Genomic DNA, 24658 nt, shown 5'->3' with positions numbered 1-24658 from the left:
AGAGAGCTACTGTGGTCCATTTGGCAGGTGCTCTGGGCAGGCCACACGCCAGGCATCTCACACACACCACTGCCTCTCAGAGTCACCGTGATCCTGGGATATCGTGAGCGTGAACCCCACTTTGCAGATGAAGAAACGGAGACACAGGCAAGCTGAGTGACTCGGTTGAGTGTCCAAGGTCCTACAGCTAAGCAGAGCGCAGGAGGACTTCCCTTTTTTTTTAATGAGCCAAATGGAAAAGTCTAAGTGCTATAATGACATTTGTTTTGCAACATCAGGAGCAGCAGAGATACTGAATATAATTTGCTTAAATCATAAATCCTGAGACTGAAATATGCACGTGTAGATCACATTCAGGCTCCACAGACTGGAAGCTCCTTATAAACACCCAGCAGTATGTAAAGCACAAGATAAGCAAGATGGGGGTACTTTGTCCCCCACTCCTCCAGCTTCAGGGGGAGGTGGCTGGGGTGTTCTGGGGAGCATCATGGCCTGTTCCTGGCAGCCTTACGCTTCTCTTCTCCCTGCAGGTCCTGAGCATCCAAGGCCAGCAACTGCTTGGTCAGCGGCTCATCGGACTGAAGTCCATCCAACGAGAGGACGTCTCCCTGGATCTCCAACAGGTCTCCAAGAACATTCCAGACCACCTTAGGTGGTGAGTGCTCCTCACCAGCACAAGCTCCCTCTTCTCAAGGGCGTCCTTCAGGGGCACGGAAGCCATCAGAGTTTGCACCCTCCCCCCCCATCTTTCCTGGGCTTCCTTGACACAGGGATTGTTTATTTTTTTTCCAGACTCACCTCATCCAGGTGTCCAGTCAAACCCTGCCGTTCTGTCTTGGAGCTCAAGTTCAATTCAGGAGGACTCTGGGTTGGGAGAAGTTCATTTTTTTCTTTCTCTCATCCTCTCGAGGACCCAGGTCAAATGCATGAGCAGTATCAACTTCCTCTTCTAAATCCAAGGACTTCAGTAATCTGTTCATCTCTTTGGACGACCTCCCTCCCATCGTTTTTGGGTTCTGTGCACCCACACAAACCTAAAGCGCCCGGTTTGCAGCCATGCCTGTGAGCTCACCTTCTAAGTGCCTGCAAGTGTCAGCACCGTCCACTCCCATCAGAAGCATGGAGCGCCTTGGCCTTGTTCACTTGGCACATCACAGAGCTGACCTTTGTGGCAGAAGATGAGTGTCCTTGGAGAATGGCGGGAAGCCAGCTTTGGGCTGTTTTCAGTGATCTCTGGCACGGCACAGATTTGGGTTCAAGTGTGAGATTCTGTTTTCCTCAAGAAGACCGTGCCTCCTGTTGCAATATGTGTCGGCCTCAGGATGAATCCTGAGGCCTGCCTCCAGCTCGTCAGCCGCACAGTTGTCTCCGCTGTAAAGGGCACAGTCTTCTCTTTCACAAGGGCCTGGGCTTCCTTACAGATGCTCTTTGTTTCGATCCGTGGGAGGGTTTGCACTCTCCTTGAGAAGGCGTCCGTCTCCTGCGCTCCTCTTCCTGGCTTGCTGAAGGTCGCCTTTTCCTTCTGTTGCTATAGAGTCCGTCTCCAGGAGTTGTTTTGTTAGAATTCTCTCCAGTTTCTTGTTTAAAAGATACACATTGAAAAAAAAAAAAAAGGGGCTTGTTGTCATTGTGATCCAAGAGACACTCGAGTACAGAAAGGAGGTGACTTATCGAGTCTCTGTCCTACCTGGACATGGCAGTGATTACACAAACAGCCGTTACTCAGAGTCCAGTCGGAGCTGGGGCTCTGGGCTGTGAATTCCAAATTTCTTCCACTATAAAGGAGAGCCGCAGGGGTTGGGGCTGGGGCTCAGTGGTGGAGCACTCGCCTATCACACCTGAGGCCCTGGGTTCGATCCTCAGCAGCACATAAAAATAAATAAAATAGAGATGTTGTGTCCATCTATAATCAAAAAGAATAAAACTAAAAAAGAGGGCAGCATACGCCATCCTAAGACATATCCTTCATAAGGTGTCTCTATTGGCCTAGAAATGGCGAGAATTCTTTAGATCTTAACATCATGAGTTATTCTCTGGGAACCAGCAGGACACCTCAGTGGAATGTAAACCAGTAGCTCACCTTCCAAACCTCGCAGGACCCCACCCCTCCAATCTGCACAAAGACTTTCCAGAAAAGTCACTAGGCAGAAGGAACAGGGCCACCGTGAGCCCCGTTCCTACGTTCCTCACGTCCCTTCTGCCCACCCTTCAGCATCTCAAAGGCTTTCCCTGCAGGAGTCCCCGGGAAAGGACACATGCTAAGGGGACGTCTGGGGCTATAGAGGACTAGCACCTCTTGGCCCCTACAATGTGCCACCTCCACCCCAAGTACATGCCGCAGAAAGGTGACAACTGAATACTCTCGTCACTCGTCTCCCATTTGGAGTCCGGAATGGCTTAGTGCCTATTCCAAGTCCCGGATTTCTAGCAAAAGGCTCACTCTCTCAATCAAGGTGGACAGCCACCAGAAACCAGTCCCTGGAGGGTGTCGGAGGCCCATGCAGGCCTCGGTCCTGACTGCTGCGCTCTCCCTGGTAGGTCTCGGTGACAGCGGATCTTGTCCTCCCCAGAAGGGCGGTGAAGTGGCCCTTCACCCAAGTGGCGGCGCAGAGTTGGGCTCCCAGCCGCATAGCACTCGCTCCTCCAGGCTGGGTATGACCCTGGCCACGGGGGGACGGGTGGGCAGCGGCAGCTACTGGCCACAGCAGCAGCTCCTGGTGTCTCGGCCCTGCCTTCCCCTTGAACTGGACCATAAGCCACCTGCAGGGAGCCCAGCGCAGGGGGAGACCTTGACCGCACCAGTGCACCCCACCACGCTCATCGGTCAGCGCAGACCTTCCTAAGCAGCACTGGGAGGCCGACCCCAGGATCCTGGGCTCCCCGCAACCCGCAGCCTCAGCAGGCCTCTATGCCACGCTGCTCTGGGCGTCTGGGCCATGCTTCCTCCTGGGCCTGGTCCTGCTAGCCTGGTGCCAGCTTCCCAGCTCCAGGACTCTGCGCTGCCGCGAGGGTGACTCAGCCAGGGAGCAGACGCTGAGATTCTCTGATTCTGTGACCCCTCTTGACCAGTCCCCACCCATCCGGCTTCAGTGCCGTGCCCTCAGGAGCCCCCGCCAAGCCTTAATCCCCTTGTGACTGCCTGGGTTACTTCCAGTCTCTGCACTCACACCTCTGAAACCACAGGTCACCACTCCCCCATCCACCTGGGCCCCAGGGGTAGGGGGCTTGAGAGGGGCTGAAAACCTCCAGAGCTCAAAGTTGAATATGTCCCCTGGGGGAATTCCCAGGACCCCAGGACCCCTGGGGAACCACCCCCTTCAGAGTGCCAATGACAATAAAATAGTCAGTGACTGTGGGTAGGTGGCCCCTGGCTCATTGTCTACTTTCCAGTTCCCCAGGGAAGATTATTCGTGGGGCGGGGAAGGGCCAGCTGCAATGTCCTCCACCTGCTTCTCTCCCTGGACTCACGACTTTGACCTTCAGCACCTTTCCCTTCAGCTGGGGCCAAGGAGGCAGGAAATCGGGATGTTACTTAAGGGCCAGGTAACAAAGGTCAGGTCTAGTGAGGACCCAGGAGTTCTGTGCTTCTGACCAGGGCTCCAAACCCAAGTTGGCCCCAAAGCACAGCTACTATAGGAGAAATACAAACAATATCCTTCATTTGGATAATATTTTAATCCTGTCACTGTGAAAAACAGACTAACAGCCATAGCAACCACTGGCCCAGCCCTGACTCTGAGCCAGATGCTGCTAATCCTCGTGGCCTATAGGATAGATATCATAATGCCATTTGCCCCAAGAGGAAACTGAGGCACAGAAAGGTGGGGGAAAGTGGCCAGGGCCCTTGGAGCCAGGGGAGAGCAAAGCTTGCTGGATTTCCAGGCCAGGAGGACCTCTCTGTACCCCTCGCTTGTATCTGCCAAGCAAGGAGCAAGCTCGTCCTCCCCAGCCCTCACAGGAAGCCGCGAGAGAGGCAGAGCGGGGCCGGCAGGACTTGCAACAGCCGGGGAAACCAAGGCTCCCAGGCCAAAGTCCCCCTGCAGGCCAGGAGCAGAACCAGGACAACCTCTGAAGCTTGCTCAGCCCTGAGCGTGGACCCTGCCCACCCGTGTGAATGGGTACTTCTGCTGTTTCCATGGAAACTTGACCGAAGCCAAGGGACGAAAAGGAAACCAGCCCAGTTTCAGACGCGGCTTCGCGGCTTCACTCCGTGGGACCCGTTTCTGGCAGGGTACACGCCACTCTAGAGTTCATGAGGCCCTTTCTCAGACGCTGAGTTTGATCCGACAACAAGCTGAGTAGGGATTATTTTACCCATTTTATAGATGGGGAGCCCGAGGTCCCAGATACAGGCATGTGGCCCTCTGATCATCAAAGGCTTCTTGGAAGCCCCAAGAGGGGCCCATTCATAAGCAGCCATGTGATGGACTGTCATGGGGCCGGCACACATCTGAACATCTGGGCTCCACAAAGCACTAATGAGCTGGGGGGAGAGCAGGGACTCAGCCCAGCCAGGCCCTCTGGGTCAGGCCTGATGCCGGACTGTGAATAGGACGGGCTGGGCAGAGGCCCCAGGAAGCCGGGGCCTGGAGGCCACAGCCAGGCTCTCTCCCGGGGCACTAATTGGGGTTGAGCCAGGTCAGAGGGGCCCCAGAGTCCCACCGGCAGTGGTGTTGGGAGCTAGGCAGGGGGCAGGCAGCCTCCGTGTCTCCTTTTGCCCCTTGGTCTCTGACCTCAGAGCAGAGGCCTGCATGAGGTTGCCCTGGGGACTTGGAATCTGAGCTAATGAGGCCCTCCAAGCCCGCCCCAGCCGGCGGGTGCAGCAACCTCGCAGCCAGAGACAGAGAGCTCGGGACCTTTTCTGAACCCAGCACCCGGGCCCTCTTGGGGGTAACAAGCATCCAACAAGTGTCTACTGAGTGGTTGGTAAGCAGGCTGGGAATACAGGCCTGAGCAGGGCTGTCCGCAGGCAAGCTGGGAGGAATAGCCACGCTACAGTATCCTCCCCATGTAAAATATAGACCAAGGATCAGAGGCATTGTGATGTGCCCCGGGACAGAGCTGGCAGGCCACAGATCCAAATCAGAGCAGACCACAGCCCTTGCAGCCATTCCCCAACGTGCCAAGTGCTCCCCTCTCCCCTCTCTCATTGACAAGCTCTCGCCCAGGCCGGACACCTTGCCAAGCACTTCCCATTGATAATCTCGTTAAATTCTCATAATCTGCCTAAAAAAGGACTATGATCCTCCTATTGGAGATGAGGAAACAGGACACAGAAAGGCTAAGTGACTGCCCAAGTCACATGCATAGGCAAGTTAGACAGGAGACAAGGTTGGTAAGGGGGCTAGCGTCAGGCCAGCTGTGAAGTGGACCAGCCATGGGGGGGATGGGCGAAACAGGGAGGAGCGCTAATCCTGGAGGACTTTCTAAGGGAAGCGGCCACCATCCCACAGAAGGGTGGGAGGGGAGTCCGCATCATGACCTCTGAGCTTGGCCCTCTCCTCCCATCACTCCAGCTACTTGCAGAAGAACGTGTGTCCCAGGTTTGGCATCCAAACCCAGCAGGTTGAGATCCTGGGTTTCCACAGCAACCGCATCCCTAACAGCATCCAATAAGGACATTATCTGGCTGTGGTAAGCACACACGATCTTCTGATTACCACTGAAGGTATTGAGAGCAGCTTCCTCCTTGACAAGGGCCCCCTCCTGTCCTTGAAAGATAGATGCTGCCCTCCCTGGGAAAAAAAATGGGGGACTGGGAAGGAGGAAATATCCTCACACAAAAGAGGGAGAAGTGGGGGGATGATCAATGTTTGCATTAATGGAGTTGCCTGTTCAGCGCTTCTCCTCTTTTATAGATGAAGATAACGTGCTCATCAGGGATATCTTCATTTCCCAGAGCAAAGAAATTAATTACTCACTAATGGTGCAATTCAGAAATTAATTTATGCCATCATCTCAAATATGTCATTATTCATCAATTGACAGTGGGGGACTCCAAAGGGGGTGTGTCCACTGGGTCTGGGGTGCTCTGGGATGGACCTGTATTTGATGGACACTTTCAGAGGCTAGATGGGGGTCATTTCAGAGGCTAGCAGGGGCTGGAGGCTGCAGACCCAGAGGTTGGGGATGCCCGCTGGGACAGCTGTAGGAAGAGCCCTAGGCTGGGAGCCAGGTGACTCAAACTCCATGGGTGACGTGGGGTAAGTCCCTCTGGGACTTGATTTGCCCCCTCTGTGCTGAGCAGTGTGTCCAACTCCCCATCACCGAGCACCCACTCGGCCATCAGTGTGGGCCACTCCAGTCAGCCAGGTGCCACAGGCACAGCAGGCCTGAAGACCCCCGCTCATCCCCCTCTCTCTGGCCGTGGACCCCAGGGCTCCAGAGCCCAGGCACACACCCTGGGGAGGGCGGCCTCTGGCCTCCTGGGACCCCCAGGTTCTCTGAGAGTGTGGGCCTGAGGGCGGTGGTTTAGTCCTTCAGGGAGGCATCCCTAGTCCTGCAGCCCACTGACCCACATGCTGCTCCATGGCCCTGCCATGGGGCCATCTTGTCTCTCGCCATCCCTGGCCAGCCGGGTAGGAGCAGGGACATACTCTTCCAGGCCCAGGAGAGGTCTGAGACCCAGAGAGGTCTGAGCTGGATGGGCCAATCCAAGAGGGCGGGGCCTCCCTGGCCAATATGTCGTTATTAATCAATTGACAGTGGGGGCTCCTAAGGGGCCTCCCTGCCTGCTGCACCTGCAGGGCCTTGTACCCAGCAGGCACTCCATAAATGCTTACCCTAGGAATAATGTCTTGCCTGTGGGCAAGCAGGCTGGGAGGGTTGGCCAGGCCCGTAGAGGAGGTGGGGGGTGAAGGGGACTTTGGGGACTGAGGCCTGGGGCTGGCACAGGGAAGCATAGGGTAGTTCCTGCAGACTAACTAGCCCTAGTCCCCACACACTGAGCACCTTGCTTGCCCACCCCACCAACCTCCAGATCACTCGTGATTATTCCCCATATTACACGTAGAGCTTGCAGAGTGGCGACCAGCTGCCGAATCCAGGTGAGGCAGGTCTGGCCCTCACCTCCCGCAGTGACCTGTTAATAATCTGCTGTTTCTCCACAATGATTCTCTTCTCCCATGAGCTTTACCCATTCCCTGGCAGAACCCACGTCGCTCTACTCCTTTTACAGATGAGGAAGTGAGGCTCAGAGTCCAGAAGCCAAGCCAGCCTGCGTGGGCGGTGGTCAGCTCAAACCCTGGCCTCCTGGCCCCACCCTTTGTGCGGGCAGTGGGGGTGGGTCGCACCTGGTAGAGAGTGAGATCAACTCAGCCCAGCCCCAGTGGAAGGGAAGGGCCAGGGAATGTGGGCTGCACACCTGTGCGTGCACAGCCTTGAGCTCCGTGGGGTTCCAGAAGAGCCCAGGGACACGTGGAAGGGAGGGTTGGAAGGGTTAAACCCGCAATGTTTTGCAGATGGGGAAACTGAGTCCTGAGGGCAGGATCCGGACCTCGAAGCAAAGGAAGACAGATATTCCCTGGGTGAGACGCGGAGGGGGCCTTTCTCTGTAGGATCCGTATCCCGTCTTTGCCAATGGAGGTGGGGCTCACTATGAATTGGAAGGTGGACAGGATGCCCCTCGGGCTCCGGGAGGCCTGCAGATGTGCAGTTCAGGAGGCAGAAGCGGCAGGTATGCTCGGCTGAGCACAGAGGATAGGAGCTCTTTCCCAGGTGGCTCAGAGCCTTGGGAGCCGTGTGGTGGATGAGTTGCTGCCCCGGGTCTCACCCTGCGCCAGGGAAGAGCCTGGAGCTTTTATAAAGCAACACTTCTGGAGTGCTTACAAGGCGCCAGCTGTCTCCATCTGTCATTGTCTTTGGCACCCTGCTCGCTTGCAGGTGAAAAGACAAAGGCCCAGAGAGGGCAGGGGCTGGCTCAGAGTGGCCCAGCTCAGCAGGGGCCCAGTGCTGGGGAAGCAGGGAACTGCAGAGCAGGTGTGAGGAGGGGTGGTTTCCCTGGCGACGCCGACGGCCCACAGCCACCCTCACCCAAGATACCAACGACCATCCGCAGCATCAGTGGACACTGGAGGCGTCCCTGTGCCCGGGGCAGGCGTCAGGGGAAGCAGGGGGTCTTACAGGCATTGGAGCCACGAGGGCTCTGTCCTGGTCCCAGCTCTTCCCCAACCCCCTGGGGGAGTCTCTGTCCCCTCATCAGTTAAACAGAGTTCAATCCATCAGATTCCATGAAAAGACTGACCCCAGGGGACTCAGGGGACCAGAAAACCCTTATCCCAGTATCACTTCCCGGCTAGCAAGTTCCCTGGCTTTACAGGCCTCCTCCCAAAGTCCAGGAGGCTCACTGTCACCGACGCCAGCAAGCACTGATTTGATCTCAGCAAGGCGCGGTGTGGACCTACTGTGCGCCACCTCCCAGGGCCCAAGGTGCAGCTGGCTCAAGGCAGCCACCTTTGTCTGCAGCTGTTTTCTCTAGCGGCTGCTTTGGCACACGTACACACACACACACACACACACGTACACACACACACACACACACACACACACACACCCTGACCATAAATGTGAATCGAGGCAGCAGGTGGCAAACAGCATAATGGCTGCCCCTTTCAAAGGAAGGCAGAGTCGGGCATTAGCAAGCTCCTCCACCTTCCGCCTTCCCCACCTCTCTTCGGCTTCCCTGGTGCCCTGGAAATGGCCCTGCCATGGAGGCCTGCACCACCTGGGGTGCTCCTTGTCTCTCACCATCCCTGGCCGCCAGGTAGGAGCAGGGCATCCTCTTCCAGGCCGGGAGAGGTCTGAGAACCAGAGAAGCCCAGTCACCTGCCCAAGGCCACAGTGTAACACGGGGTCCCACAGCTGAACTCCTGTGGTCATGGCCACAGCCCTGCCTCTTCTGGCCCATCCAGCTTCTTCTCTGGTGCCTCCCCCTCACCTGTCTCTGCCCCACCCGTCTGTCCTCCTCTCCTTGTGTCTCCCTCCTTTGGGTCTCTCTGGGGCTCTGTGGTTGTTCCTAAGGCTCCGCTCCAGTGGGTCCCTAACTTGCTGTGGAGCTGCCTAACCCTAACCCTAACCCTAACCCTGACCCTAACCCTGAAGGCTCTGTCTCCTTCAGCCGGGTGGAGGCTGAGAGGGCAACTCACGCACCCTCTGCTCCGACCTTTCTGGCCCATGACACCCTGGCTGGAGGAGGAGGCCAGGGCGGGTGCTGTGCATGTGAATGTGAAAGGGCTTTCCACACCTGTGCTCCGACTCCCTCAGAGGCAGGGTGAGCCCCGTGGGAGGCCGCAGGAGCTGGGTGGCTACCGGCTCGTGGCCAGCCCTTTGTGCGCAGAAGGACATTTTGACCCCCTGGCTGCACGGATGCCATCACTTCTCTTTAAGTTGAGTTAGGTTCCCTTGCCTCAGACAGAAAGGGGTGGGTTTTGACATGGAAGGGGGAGTCCAGAGAAGATGAGTGAAAATAGGGGAGCTGGGCTTGGTCAGGGCAAGAGCTAAGCTTGGGCTGGATTATGGAGAGCTGCTTCTCTGGAAGAAGGGTTGGAACCCGGTCTACACTTCTGGGTCATAGCTGGCCTGGGGGGGGGGGGCCTGTGTCTGGTCCCCTGTTCCTTACTCGGTGCCTGTTACAACAGGACTAGGCTCTCAGGGCGTGGTGGCCACACCTAGAACCCCAGCGACTCAGGAGGCTGAGGCAGGAGGATCGCAAGATCTAGGCCTGCCTGGGCAACTTAGTGAGACGCTGTCTCAAAATAAAAAATGAAGAGGGCTGGGCGTGTAGCTCAGTGTAGAGCACCCCCTGGTTCAACCTCCAGCACCACGAGAACAAGCAGGACCAGTTCAGCCCCAGGAAAGAAGAACGTGGTTAGAGCGGGGGCTGCTGGGGCCGCGGGGAACCGTGCTGCCTCCGCCCTGGGAACCCACAGCCCCTCAGTCCCTCCTTCCAGCCAGGGATCTCTGCTCCCCAGAGGTGTTCCCTAAACAAACAGGCAGGAGGGAGGTCCCAGAGGACAGAGGGTCCTGGGCCCCGCAGGAGCGCAGTGTGGCTGAGGCCAGGAGAGGCTGGTGGCAAGGTGGCCGAGTGAGGCTTGGTGTGGAGGGGACATTCTCTGTTACCCTCCAAAGCTCGCTCGTCCTGGTGGCAACTCCCTGGAGAAGTGAGTCCACCTGACCCAAGAACTGGGTCCTGCCGAGGGTCCCCTCACAGGGCCCTCGTCCTGAGGAGCCAGCTGCCTCTTCTAAACACAAAGCTCTCACGCAAGATGGGGCCTCTGCTGCGGAGCCTGGGGAGGGAGGGGCGCCATGAAATTCAGGGACTTTGGTCCCCATCCAGTCGTAGGGTCCTCTGGGTCCAGGCCAGCACAAGGGGGGCGAGTGACGGGCTCTTGCCGACGGTGGGGAGAGGCTGCCCTGGAGAAGGGCCTCCCCCTCTGTCCAGGGAAGAGGAGGGAGGGTGCTGAGGTGTTCACGGTCCCTCGCAGGCGCCACCCCCTCCGGAATCCTGCAGCGCTCCTGGTGACCGGCATAGAAGGAGGGCCAGCGGCGGTGCCTGGGGAAGCGCCTGCCCTGCTCCTTAGGGGGCGCACCCCCTCTGCCATGACGCCACCCACCGCCATCATGCCACCCTCAGTGTGTGACGAGAGGGCAGGATTAGGACCTCTGCCCCAGAGAGGAGGGACACCTACCAGCCACCGCGACAAGACTCGCCTCCTTCCTGCAGCCTGGCCCTGGCCCGAGCGGGCTCCCACCCCCCCCTCCCTGCCACCAGGCTGGGGATGAAGCCAGGGAAATGGGAGCCGCCTGGTCAGGGAGAACCAGCCTTCCCCACTGCAGGGAGGGTGGGGACTGAGCACGGCAGGCAAGTGTGATATTACAGGAAGGTGTGTCTGGGCTCCGTGATGCTAGAACATTCCAAGAGCACTCACCGTCAAACCCTTATCAGGCTCACTCTGAGACGGGCTGGGCTGCGTGGCAGGAGGGAGGAGCCCTCGCAGGAGAGCGCCAGCGGGTGCCGTTCTACTTGTCAGTGCCTCCAGAAAGGATTCCCACTTCCAGAAGCATCATCCGGCCCTTTCTACATTTGGGCTCTGTGATTCTGCCTGGCGAAGCGGGACGTAGAAGGAAGTGCCAGGAGCCAGACCATGGGGTTCTATCTAATCCCAATATTAGCTGTGTGATCCTGGACAAGCCACAGACCCTCTCTGAGCCTCAGTTCTTCCATCATAAAATTCTGAAAATGAATGAATCCCTGGAGTCCAGACTATACTTTGTGGATCTTGGATTTCCCAGAAGCTGCTCAGAGATGCTGAGTGGGTGACGGGAAAGTGGAGGGGATACGATTTCAGGTCCCTTCCCCAACTCCAAGACCCTGTGTGAACCCAAGGTCCCTGCTGACAGAGGCACAGAGACTCAGGGAGGCGGTAAGCGCCTCTGGGCTCTGGTGTCTGGACCCACGGTTTCTTTTCAGAGATGCTGACTGACCTTCATCCCTCAACCTTCGCTAGTGGGGACCCAGGGACATCTAAGGCATGGTCTTTGCCCTCAGTCCCCTTAAGAGGAAAGCACCAATGGTCACGAAGACGGGGGCTTGTCATTGGGTTGGTTTAATCTATTTCTTAGTTCAGTAAAGAGCCGCGCTGCTTCCTGGGAGAGACCTGGGACCGGCCACCTTGCGGCATGGGGTGTGGCTGATGGGAAGGTGGGGGGGTGGCACCAGAGGAGAAGAGAGGGGACGGCGTCCCACCCCTCACTTATAAGGAGGCAGGTAGAGCCGTCCTTGGTATGCCCAGAGCCATAAGTGACCTTTCTCTGGGTCACACCAGGGACAGCTTCCCTTTGGCAGCACCAGGAGCCTGGGGACATTCAGCGCGCCCTGAGCCATGGGCACAAACACAAAGGGCCGTCACCAGGTAGCAGACGGGAGCTTGCAGATGCCACCTTGGGGTCGCCAAGTTAGCCTGCAGCATTTCCAGGTGCACACTGCCACCTGCTAAGCCAGGTCCTTGGGGCAGGGGACATAGGCCAGCCAGCACTGGCACGTCACGCCAGACTGTTCCCTCCGCTGCCGGACTCGGGTGTGTGCAGCACATGAGTGAGTGGCCCCGGCTTGAAAGGAGAGGGTTCCCTGGAGGGAGAACACATATGGAGGGGTTCAGTCATTTCTTTTTGCAACTCTTTTATGACCTAAGAACCATAAAGTTGTTGTTGCTCCATCTTACTCTACTGTGGGTCGGTGACTTGGACGAGGGACGTGGGGAGGGCTCCTCTGCTCTATGATGACTGTGGCCTTCACTGACTCAGCACAAAGGCTGGGCACTGGAACAGACAGGCGCCTCTCTCTCTCCATATGGCCTCCCACGCGGCTAGCTCAGGCTTCCTGGCGTGGCAGCTGCTGGTACAAGAGGCCAAGGTGGGAGCGGCCCATACTTTAAAGGATGGGCCTGGAACCCCTGCTGCTCGGTCACAGAGGTCACGGACCAGCAGGATTCACAGAGGGGAAACATACCCACCCCTGAAGACCTCAGAGACTTTATGACCCTCTTTAATCCACCAGAAAGGACGCTTTTGTTTTCTGTTGTCATTGTGCAGATTATCCCAGATTTCTCTGGGTACACCACACCCCTTTATTACCTCCGGATCCTGGAGGTCCGAAGTCCAGCCCAGCCCGGCTCAGCTGGGTCTCTGCTGGGTCTCTGCTCTGGGATTCACCAATCAGAATCAAGGAGTTCTCAGGGCTGCTGCGTTCCTCCCTCGAGCTTTGGGGCTGAATCTGCTTCCAGGCTCATTCATGTTGGGGACAGAGTTCATTCCCATGCCATGGCAGGATCAGTGGAGGGAATACGATTTAGGTCCCTTTAGGTTTACCTGCTGGCCCCTCTCCGTGTCTGCAGGCCATCTGCAGCCTTCAGTTCAAGGTCTCCTTCCTCCAACTTCAAAAGCAGCAACGCAGGGCCAAGTCCTCCTGTGCTCCAAGTCTCCCTGACCCTCCGTCTGCCCACCTCGCTGCTGCCTTCCCTCACCCTGCGTCTCTGACCGACTCTTCCGCCTTCCTCCTCTGTGATGACGGCTCCTGTGACTACACTGGGCCTACCAGGTCATCCAGGGTGACGTCCCGATTCCAAGGTAGGCTGATTAGGGACGTTAAATCCATTGGCAAAGTCGCTCCACAGCATACTTGGATTCACGTCCAACGGAGTAACCTTGGACAGGACTTTAGGGGAGACATCTTTAAAGTCCCACCTACCATGGGTGACTTTCCAAGAAGAGAGAGCAGGTTGGGCTCTGCCCACAGTGAGACCTGGAAGGACCCAGAGCAAAGGGGCCTTCCCGGCAGGAGTGCCGCAGAGGCAAAGGCCCCGAGGGACTGTCGCCTTGTGCTAGAGCAAGCTCTCCAGCTGGGATCTGCCACAGGAACCTGAGCAGGAGGCAGGGGTGGGAGCTGGTCCCCAAGCAGGTCCAGGCTGGAGAATTCAGACTTCAGGGGGAATGATACGTTGAAGTAATTAACTGGGATTTCACGAACGCTCGGGGAGACACAGGGATTCGGTGTGCCCTAACATTTCATGGACGATGCTCTCCCTGCGTGGACACGAGCATTCTTCTTCCCTAGAGGACTTGCATGACATGCCCCAAAGAGCCCCTGATCTACAAAAGCCACAGCCCATTGCCTTACTCTTTCTCTCCCCAACCTCTCCACTTAGCCAAGCTCCAAGTTAGTAAATGCTACAAGAATCCAGTCCTGTGACAAAATGGTCCCTTCCACTTGGGTGTTGGGAACCTATGGCCATAGAATTGTGAGCCCTATTTATTTCCCAGCTTCTTTCTTCCCTCTGCGAGGCCCCTAAAAAGGGACAGACACTTACGATCAGATTAGACCTGTTACCTCCCGGTCGGTCAGGCGCCCACCTTGCAGAGCGCCCCTGCTGGTGAGCAGGCTGCACACCTGGTAGCTGTTGCCAAAAGATGCGACCAGCTGGGACATACCGCTGGTGGGAGAAAGAGAGAAGGCCAGTCAAGCAGGAGGTCTCTCTGAGCTGCGTTCTACATCAGCCACATCAGGGATGTCCTGGTGCTACATCACGGACCACCCAGTACCTCCGAAGGACCCACAAAATGTTTTGCCCCAAACACTGGCCCCTGGGAACCTGGCACAAAGGACATCAGCAACAGGAACAAGAATGCCAGACCCTGTTCTTTCATCTCCCTTGCCCTGGCCCTAGAGGATCCAGAAGCAGGAGGGCAAGAAAATAGATGGAAAAATAAAACCACTCATGCTTCATTTAGGGGTCAGTCCTGCACTGAGGAGAAGACAGAGGTTCAGAATTGGGTGTGAGATTGAAGCTTAGATTGAAACTGAACTGGCTTTGATGGAAAGTGAGTCCTGATTGCTAAAACAAGATTCTCTTTATAACCAACAGTGGCCCCAAACTAGGGACTCTATCCAAGATGATGCAAGAGACAGGGAAAGGAGACTAGGTAGAAGCAAGTTTAAAGGCATGGAGAAAAAAATACAGCTATTCCCCATGAGCATCCCGTCAAGTTCAACCCCATTATATCAGTCAGAGAAATTGCCCCCAGCAGCTCTGATGCACAGCCCCGACATCTCAGTGGCTTGGCAAGGCAAGGTTCATGTCTCCCTTGCGGGAAATCTGATCCGTGTTGGGCAGCTTTGGGGGATGTCTCTCCTCCATGCAGTGACTCAAGGATCCAGGTTCCTTTCAGCTTTGGCTCCGCCCTCTTGCAGCTTCGAGATTCCTCTGGCATCACCTCGGCCACATCAGGGAAAGAGGGTGGTGGGAAAGCAGTCATTCACCTTATTCCAGAAGTAACACATCGACCTGCTGCTTGAATTCTATTGGCTGGAATGAGTCATATGACCAACTTAAGACTAAGGGACGCTGGCAGGCGTAGAGAAACTTGCGGATATGGGTGGCCGCTGCCAGTTTTTGCCACAGCAGCCAAGGCCCTGGTCAAGCCTCCGCCAATCACCAGATCTTCATTCTACTGGTTCTTACCAGAGGCCACTGGAGCTCAGTGTTGTGCTGGCCCCTGGGGAGAGCCCACGAAGAGGAAAGCCTGGTGCTCGTGCCTCAAAGACACAGTCACACGGGGTGTTCGACATGGACAACTTGGGGTGACAACTGCAGAGGTGGGGAGTCCAGAGTATCTTGGGAGCACGTCCCAGAGCACAAGCTCAGACTCGGGAGACTTGCTGGAGGAAGTGAGACCTGAAGGGAGACCCGCTCAGCCAGGAGCAAGGTGGGAGGCGGAGGACAGGAGAAGAGCACTCTGGGTAACACTCGTGAGGGCCCAGAGACCGAAGCGGGGGCCTCTGGAGAATGCTCAGGCAGCCCTGCTCCTGGGTGCTCCTGGGTGCTCCTCCCTCCCGATCCAGAAGGGTCCTGGCTGTGCATAATTCCAGCTGGCCCCCACCTCTCCAAGCCTGATTGGTTAGGAAAGGTGCCACATGGCGTGTCACATGGGTTGTCGACCTTGGGCAAGTCGGTAAGCCTTAACTTCCTACTAGTTGAATAAAGCACTCGGTAAATTCCAGAAGACTGGATAACTCAGCCTGTGACTTTGACCCACCTGATGAACCCTCTTTGGGGACCGCCCTTGCCCTCTTGTTATCGCACTTCAACAAGAGAGCAAGGCAAGCTGAGCCCTGAGGGAGGAGGGAGGCCAGGTGAGAGCAGGTGAGCTGGGGCGGCAGGGAAGGCAGTCGGCTGCCCGCCTTCCAGACCAAACCCACCACTAATGAGACCTGTCTGTGGAATAATTAGCGGCAATCACAGTGCGGGTGCATTAGGCAGACGTGGCCTCGGTGCAGCCGTGACAGATCCTGGGACGCAGGAACCCGGGGCTTTAAACACTGCATTACAGCAGGGGATGCGTCCTAATGTCACTTAATTACCCCAGACAGCCACGGCTGTAATTGAGCCCGGATGGGCTGGCGGGAGTGAGCACAGGCGTCCAGAGGAGGCTGATGCTTTTGTAATGACACCACTTTGCAAGACAAATCTGGCCTTGGTGAAGAGACAGAGGATGAGGTGGGGGTGGGAGGCAGGAAGCTGTGGTGGCTTCCAAACTAGGGCCACTCCATTCCCCCAAACCCTAGGCCCTCTGCACCCTAGCTCAACCGGACATCTCCATGCCTGTGCACGAGGCAGCAGGAAATGGGGCATAGCTTTGCTGGCCAGGCCCTCATCCAAAAGTGGGTGTGGGTCACGCTCTTCCTTCTCATGTCCTGGGAACGGGAAGTAACAGGAAGGTGAATGTGGGCAGTTGAAGAAGCACCTGCAGGGGGAAGCTGAAGATGGGGCACTGTGTGGGGGTTGGCAGACACTCCAGAGGGAGTAATGGATACGGGTGACCTCAAGGACGCAGTGACCTGGGTAGAGGAGAGCCCCAGGGGAAGAGAAGAGCCCGAGGTACAGACCTGGGCCCTGAGCTTTGAGGGTGGACTCTCAAAGCCGCTCTCCTGCCAGCGCATATCCCTTCAGAGACCAGAGCCCTCTGAGAGGTCCTCCGAGGCAGGGGCCACGTCTGACTTGCTCGCCTTACAACCCCAGCCCCTAGCACACTGCCTCAACAAATATCTACGGACACAAATAAGTGACTGAATGCCACTCACCCACTTATTCCCTCTTTGGACCTCGGTGTCCTCATCCGGGAAATGGAGCCCAAGATGCCCAGCTCACTTCCCAGGGCTCTGGTGGCACCTGTCAGGTGGGCTAACGACACAGAGTGCCCTGAATGGTCAGGATCCCCACACAGAGGTGAAAGGAGCAGCCACCTCTGGGGCCTGCTCTGTCCTACCCTCTCAAATCCCAGGGCCCACTTCAGGCCGGAGTGGCCACCTGGACCAGTAGGAAGTGAACGTCTCAGTGACCAGAGCTGGTAAAGCTGCTGAGTTCAGCAAGGAGCCAGGGACTCACCTGCCCTTTTCTCCTGGGATCGCCCCTCCCCTCGGGCCTGACGGGTTCTGCACACACCAGGAAGGCTGGCCTCTGGCATCTAGCTGGGTGACACTCAACAAGGTCAGGAATGGGCCATAGAAGAGACAGTTGTCTGGGGGGAGACCCCTGGATAATAATGGGCAGGGGCATTGATGACGTGGCGTGGGGGTGGAGCACCACTCGGGGGAACTCTGTGCAGGCAGTGAGTTCAGAATGCCAGGTGCCAAGTGCTGTTATAAATGGCATCTGGGCACCTGCCACCCATGTGTTATCAGACAAACGAATGGGAGGGGCTGGAGGGCCTCATGGAGCAGAGGGAGGCTCGGAGGTTGGGGGAGTGGGCAGAGGCTCCGGTTGCAGGTGAGAAGGAAGATGAGGCGCAGACAGATCATTGAGATGTCCAGGAGCAAGCAAGAGTGGGGCTGCGTCCTCCTCCGTCAGGTGAGGAAGTGGAGCTGGCTGCCTCCTGCCGTCTCTCTTCTGCCTCCCCGGACCACCCAGCGCCCTTTAGGAATCTCCACTGCAGCTCACTTCGGGGTCTTGGTGGATTCCTGTCCCTCTCTGGGCCTGTGTGTCTCCACTCGGACAATAAGCTAACTGGACTGGACGGCGGTGGTAGCACCTCTAACTTTGACATTCTATCTGCCTGTTGCACCAAGGGGACTGGCTCTGCATGGGGCCCTTGTCACTGTACCCCAGAGCCTCCACACTCCCTCCCTAGGGGCCCAGCCGTCACTATGGCCCACAGTGACATTGAGGGACGGGCAGTTCTCTATCCTGCCCAATGGGCCATGTGCCAACACCTGCCTTCTCCCCAAGAGCCATCTGTCACTGTCTTGGCATGTCGGCGGGAAGACGGCTTCATTAGCTCCTCCGAGCCATCCGTCCCCTGGGTGCAGATGAATCCCTGAGACAGGGCTGAATCCGTCAGCCTAGGGGAGTGCAGAACCCTGACGTCTCCACTCCTGCACAGGTCCTCTGACTGAGGTCTCGGGCACTCTCCACCAGGCAGGAAGAACCAGCCTGTAGGGATGTATCACCAATGCTCCCTTGCCACCTGCCACCATGCCCAAAGTTCCCCACCATTAGAGGGGTCACTGAGGCGCTTCAGCCCCGCTACCGTGTCTATTAAAATGCAAACCGCGCTGCAGGCAGAGGAACAGCCCAGGACCGAGCTCGGCTGATGCTTTCCCCTCCGTAGGGAAGCCCCAGTTCCCCCTGTTTCAATGAAGGAGTTAGCATAGAATCTAGATCATCCCTAAGGCCCTTGATCCCTGAGTTTGCAGAAGAGTAACTGGGGGACTCTGAGAATATGGCACTCCCTCCCTCGTGCCCCTCTCACTCTACTGATTGTTTGTTTGTTTGGTACCAGGAATTGAACCCAGCGGAGCTTAACCTCGGAGCCACATCCCCAGTCCTTCTTATTTCCCGTGTTGAGCAGAGTGCCACTGAGTTGCTTAGCACCTTGCTAAGTTGCTGAGGCTGACCTTGAACTCACGATCCTCCTTCTTCAGCCTCCTGAACCGCTGGGATTAAAGCATGCACACACCCCCCCCCCCGCGGTGCCTGCACCCTCATGCACAATCTTGAAAGAGCAATTATGGTTTTAATAAAAGCATTTGTTGGGTCAAAGTACCACAAGTTCTTACCCTGTCCCCAACCACCACCATCCACATGGTCATCAGAAAATCTGGTGAGTCCTGATCGTGACTTAGAACATGGTCCTGACACCGGGGAGCACTTTAAGGGGAATCATAAAGACATGGGCCTGGTCTCCAGACTTCAGTGAGGAAGCTGGAAAAATACCTAGGGTAAGGCCACTGCTGTTCAATGAAGGTCCCAGGTGGTCAGTCTTTCAGAGATTAGGGAGGGAGGGTCAGAGAAGAAGAAGGGCAGTGGGCATGCTCTCTGGAGCAGAGAGGAGGAGCACAGCTGGGCTAGAGACAAGTCTCGAGAGCTGGAGGGAGAGCAATGTGAGCAGTGGAGTCAGGTCCGAGAGGAAGGCCTGGTTATGGGGTTATGACTTGCTCCTATGAGCACAGAGAACCGACCAACAGACTTTCATTCATGGAAACGGCTGGAGCTTGGAGGACCCTGGGAGAGCATCTACCCAGCCCTTCATGTTGCAGGCAGGAATCCCCAGACCCAGAGGGACGACCTGTGTACTCCATGCCAGAGGTGACTGTGCTCCGTGCAGGGACATGCAACCTTGCCACTCCAGCCGTGGGGACAGTAGACGCTACCCTTCAGCTCTGTGCAGGTTGTAAACGGAGTGCAGCCACCCAGCTTCCACCCTGGAGTCATGGGGTAGCCGGTGGCTTTTCAGCACCAAAGATCGTGGACAGTTCCTTCTTTCTGCTCACAAGTGATGGGGGGTGGGGGGGTTGCAGACATTTTCCCAAGGTGCAAGCCATGGGCAGCTCCCGGCCACCCAGTTTCCCTTCAAGGGAGCCCTGGGAGGGGGCGAGGAGCAGTAGGGAGAGGGACTGGTGTGTTGACTTCTATTATCAGGGGACCCAGATGTAAAATGAATGCCTGTGATATTTATCCTTGTCATCGCTAATAATAAGTGGCCTGATTTGCCAAGCGGGGACAGATTCAAAGATGTCAATTAAGAAGAGAAAAAAGCCCAGCTGTATTTTATTTGTCTGTGGCACAGATGCTTGGTGGGGGGAAGGACCCCAGATCTTGAGACCTGGGTGCCCACCCCGCTCCTGCCGCACTTGACCTTCTTCCTACCTTACCCCGCCTCCCCGCCCTTCCTCTCTGCTGCTCCTCCCTCCCTTTCTTCCCTGTGCTTTGGTCTTTTCCCCTTTTCTCATCCTGTTTCTTCTCTTTCTCTCCTCCACTTTCTCCCTCCCTCGCTCCGAGCTCACTGAATCATCTACCTGGTTTTTGTCAGCTCTTTTTCATTGCTTCGTCCAAAACACCTGACAAGAGCAACTGTAGAGGAGGGAATGTTCATTTGGGGCTCACAGTTTCAGAGGTCCCCAACCAGAGACAGAAGACGCCAATTGCTCTGGGCCCGAGGTGAGGCAGGACATGGTGGCAGAACAGTGCGGAGGAGGAAAGCCACTCAGGTCACGACAATCAGGAAGCAGAGAGAGACTCCACTCAGCAGAAACAAAATGCCTGTCCCAAAGGCATGCCCCCAGTGACCCGCCTCATCCCGCCATACCCCACGGGCCTATAGTTACCACCCAGCTAATCCACTCGAGCCGGTTAATGCATTGCCTAGTGTTCTGGTTTGGAGGTGGGGTGTCCCCCAAAAGCTCACGTGTGAGGCAATGCAAGAAGGTTCAGAGGAGTAATGACCTGGTTGTTAGAGTCTTAACCCAGTGGGTGAATTAATCCCTGATCGGAGGAGCTGAGTGGTGACTAGAGGCAGGTGGGGTGTGGCTGGAGGAACGGGTTCATGGGGACATGGCTATGGGGTGTCTGCCTTGTATCTGGGGCTGGAGTCTCCCTCTGCTTCTTGATCACCAGGATGTGAGCGGCTTCCCTCTGTCACACACTCCGCCGTGACGTCCAGCCTCACCTCCAGCCCCGAGAAACGGAGCCCCCCTTCTGTGAACTAAGACCTCTGAAACCGTGAGCCCTCAGATAAACTTTTCCTCCTCTGTAGTTGTTCTGGTCAGATCCTTAGTCACAGCAGCAGAGACCTGACTGAAACACCCAGGTGAAGGCTCTCCTAACCTAGTGAAATGTCACCTCTGGACTTTCTTGCCTTGTGGGGGGACACCTCATATTTAAACATTAACACAACCTTTTATCCTCATTCTGTGATGTATCAGCACCCCCCTTCACCTCCCGCACTACACCCCTCTCTCTCCCCCGCCGAGTCCCTGTCCTTTGCCCCTCTGGGTGCTCTGACCCTGGGATTTCCGCACTGGCCTCCGCCCATGATCTCTGTCCACAAATCATCTTCTGGATTCAGAGTGTTAAAGGGATGTGAAGGAAAACGGGAAAAGCCGTGAACCTGGAGATTTTCACTGAAATCACAAGCTGAACCAATTTTGGAGAGGATTTTCTTGAAAACCAAAATAAGACCCTAGGGAATCCGCTGGACCAAGTCCCTGAATCTAATTAAAATTGGACACCAACACCTGAATCTAAACAAGAACTTCTCAGTCCTGCCTTCCCTGTCCCCAAACTAATCAGGTCTGAGCCCTGGGGTCCCCGGTGCAGGTCTCCCTCTCACAGTGGAAGGAGTCTAAACAGCACTAAGAATCCTCGGTCCTGTATCTGGGGACTCTCCAGTCAGGAAGTCATAGAGAAATGCCCCCGGGGTGAAAACCAGCCCCAAGGGCCACTGTACTCTAAGCCGGGTCCAGGAGGGATGTGGGGATGTGTCCGTTTGGCACTTTCTGTGGGGCCGAGGGAGCTCAGAGAGGGTGACGACACTTCTGCCTGGCGATCTCTGCCCTCGGGCATGGTGGGAATCCTTAGCTGCTCCTGGCCTCATCCGCCTGGACGTCCCAAGCCGAGGGTGCCCTCTTCCCTGTCCCACGGAATATTCCTATTTCCAGAAGGGAATCCCAGGGCCACGACTTTCTGCAAATCGTGAAAGGGTTGATGGATTCTGGGATTCTGGGTTCAGAGGAGCCAGGGGAGTGGAGACCCCCCTGGCCCGCGGCCTCTCGGGCCCTTCATGGCTTCACGTGGCAGAACCCCAAGACTGACTGTTGAGATGGACTTGGGGCTCCGTCCAGTCCTGCTGGGGTCAAGGGCTCGACGGTGTGGCCGTCCATAGTCAAAGAGGAAAGAAAGCCATGTGACCTCTGAGAACCTGCTGGTGTTGTCAGCCTGGCCAGATGTCACTTCCTGGGCCTCACCAGCTGGATACAGACAAGAAGCCTGTTAGCCACATCCTGAGAGGTCCCCCAGCATGAAAGAAGGTTGTCCCCAACCCATAGTGGTGCTTTTACCCCGACTCCTGTGTTAATGACTCCCAACCCCATCCTCTGCCCCCCTCCAGCCTCAGGAATTTGCCCTGCTGATGTCCCTAAGCGAGAACTTCAGGCACCCCCTAAAGACCAGGGCTCCCGTGGTCCCCTTCTTCCTCTGCTCATCCTGATGAGGCACAAGGACGTGGTCAGCTTCTCCAGTAGCCATGGTCACCCAGGCCCCTTGGCAGAGCCCGTGTACATGGGACTCAAGTCCCCTGGCCCTAATCCCAGCTCTCTGCCACTGGGGAGTCCAGTCCGCGGTGGTCTGTAGTTTCCAGAACAGTTCCACACTCACGGCTGTTTGTCAGGATCTTATTTGATCCTCACGAGGCCCCAGGAGGAGGCAGAGACAATGTGGTTTTATCTTCACTCTTCAGACCAGGAATCTAACCTCCCTTTAAAGCCCAAATTAGAATCTGGACCATTTCCCAGTGATCCCTTCTCTGCTCTGTGTCTTCAGAGCCTGTGTCAAGGACGGACTGGGGACCCCACAATAATGACCACAATGTCTGAAGCTGATCTTTGAGTTCTTGAAAAGGGTCCTGGTTTGACTCTGTCCTCAAGACTCAAAAGTCCGTGTATTAGAAACTCGTTCCCTAAATTCACATGTCAGTGGTACTGGGGGGCGGAGCCTTGGGGAGATTATCAGGATTAGATGAGGTCATCAGAGCGGGGCCCTCACGATGGGACTGGAGGTTTCCCAAGAGGAGGAGGACAGATTGAATTGGTGTGCTCCCTCTGTCTCACCCTGTGATGGCGTCTGCCATGTTATGATGAAACAGGAAGAACTGTGAGCCAAATAAACACCTATTCTTTATAAATTACCCAGTTTGCAGCATCCTATTTAAGCAGTAGAAAAGAGACCAAGACAGAGGGACAGGTGTCATACAAAAAGAAATGATCGTGCCGGGAGCGGTGGCACACGCCTATAATCCCAGAGGCTCTGGAGGCTGAGGCAGGAGGATTTCGAGTTCAAAGCCAGCCTCAGCAAAGGTGAGGCACTAAGCAACTCAGTGAGACCCTGTCTCTAAATAAAATACAAAATAGGGCTGGGGATATGGCTCAGTGCTCAAGCGCCCTTGTGTTCAATCCCCAGGACCAAAATAATAATAATAATCAGTGATCATTACAGCCAGTATTTATGTCCCCACAGATATATACAGTCAATTGCTAATGGCTCAATTTTAGCTCACAAATCCTGGTGTGAATCTGTTTTCTAACTCTCACAGATGAGACATGCCACTGAAATTTTCTCTGGATTGGTTCGTGGGCAGCATTTTCTACAAACCTGTGTCTTGTTCCTCCCTTTTTTATGTATCACTGGAATAATAATAATGACCATAAACATTTATGGTGCACACAATGTATTCAAGGCACTAAATACTTCACATGCATTATCTTGCTTATTGATCACAAGGATCCCATCTCGGGGGTACTAACATCTCCCCCCTTTTCAGAGGGGAAGACCGAAGTTCAAGAATACTAAGGAACTTAACCAAGTTTAGCAGCAGCAGCCAGCTCTTGAACTCAGATCTGCGTTTCTCCAAAGCTGGGGCTTAAAGGACCAAATTCCTCATGCCCTCCTGTCCTGAGGTCCATCTCCTCGGCTAAGGCCTTGGCGATTCTTCCATCCACCACCCCGGGTCCTGTGCATCCAGGTGGCTGGTGACTGGGGCTTTGCGGGGGCTGACCAAGGCCCACCCTCCTTTCCCAATCCTTCTCCACCTGCTCCTGTAGCGGGGGCCGTGGGAGCTCCGCCCCTTTGCCCCCAACCATTGCAGGAGCCCTCCCCAGCTGCCAACGCCCCCCAACTTCAGTTCTCCATCAGAGGACTTTGACTGCGGGACCCTCTTTGCCAAACTGTCTAGAAAATGGCAGGGGATCAAGGCTTCCCAGGAGCCGCTCCAGCCCACACCTGGCGGGCGGGAGGTGGTCCACAGCTGCAGTCCCCTCGCTCCCGGGGGGGACCAAGCCCAGCTCTGCCCCCTCGGAGCTCCCCAGGGGAACGGCTCTGCCCACCCACTGTGGGGCTGGCTCAGTGACCCCTGCAGCCTTCCATTCCTGGTGGATGTTTCCTGCACTTCATCCCGTCTCAGGGTGGACGCTGGTGAGTCCAAGTGGAAGGCCCTGGTCCCTGCCCTCCGCAGAGGCCCCAGGACCCACAGCAGGAGTGCGGCAGGGTGATCTACCATTTTCCTACCCACGTCCCCCAGATGGCTCCCCAGTGCCCTCCCGATGACATTAAGAGCTTTCTACCTGGTCTTGTCCCTGCCTGCGTCACCTCAGATAACCCCGTACCCACCCCTCCAGGACTCTGCCCACCTCCCTCCTCCGGGAAGACCCCTCCCTCTACCTGCAGACACCTCTCACCTTTCAAGACTCGGTTCAGGGGCCACTTTGGCAAATGACCCCTTTAGTGAGACCATTTCTGAAACCCTGCTCAGGAAATAGTCATGGTTCTGCCACGGAGCCCCCAGCGGAGCTGAGCTGGCCTCTGCTACAGCCCCCACAGCCCTTCAGGGGCCTGCTAGGGTCACCCCCCCACTCAAAGGCCAGCTCCTGGGGCCAGGGCCAGTCTGGCTGGCTCCCTGACATAATGTCCATGGACTGAACAGCCGTCCTTCTCTGAGGCTGAGGAGCGGGCGCAGGCGGGAGGCAGCGTGGTCAGGCAGCTGCAGGGCCTTCCCAGGCCAGCTGTGCCCGCCCCTATCAGGGTCTCAGTGCCCGGCACCCCGTGTTCCAGTAGCCCAC

The 24658-nt window shown here is 56.3% G+C and overlaps 1 pseudogene; it reads right to left on the bottom strand.

The window, feature by feature from the left end:
- Positions 1 to 485: 485 nt before the first annotated feature.
- The window catches only part of LOC113194664 (BAG family molecular chaperone regulator 5-like), a 42314-nt pseudogene continuing 18141 nt past the window's right edge, over positions 486 to 24658 (bottom strand).

Source organism: Urocitellus parryii, chromosome 5, assembly GCF_045843805.1.
Source record: "Urocitellus parryii isolate mUroPar1 chromosome 5, mUroPar1.hap1, whole genome shotgun sequence".
In the NCBI taxonomy this organism is placed as follows: domain Eukaryota; kingdom Metazoa; phylum Chordata; class Mammalia; order Rodentia; family Sciuridae; genus Urocitellus; species Urocitellus parryii.
Note: the sequence above shows the minus strand (reverse complement) of the source record. Positions and strands in the feature narration are given on the sequence as shown.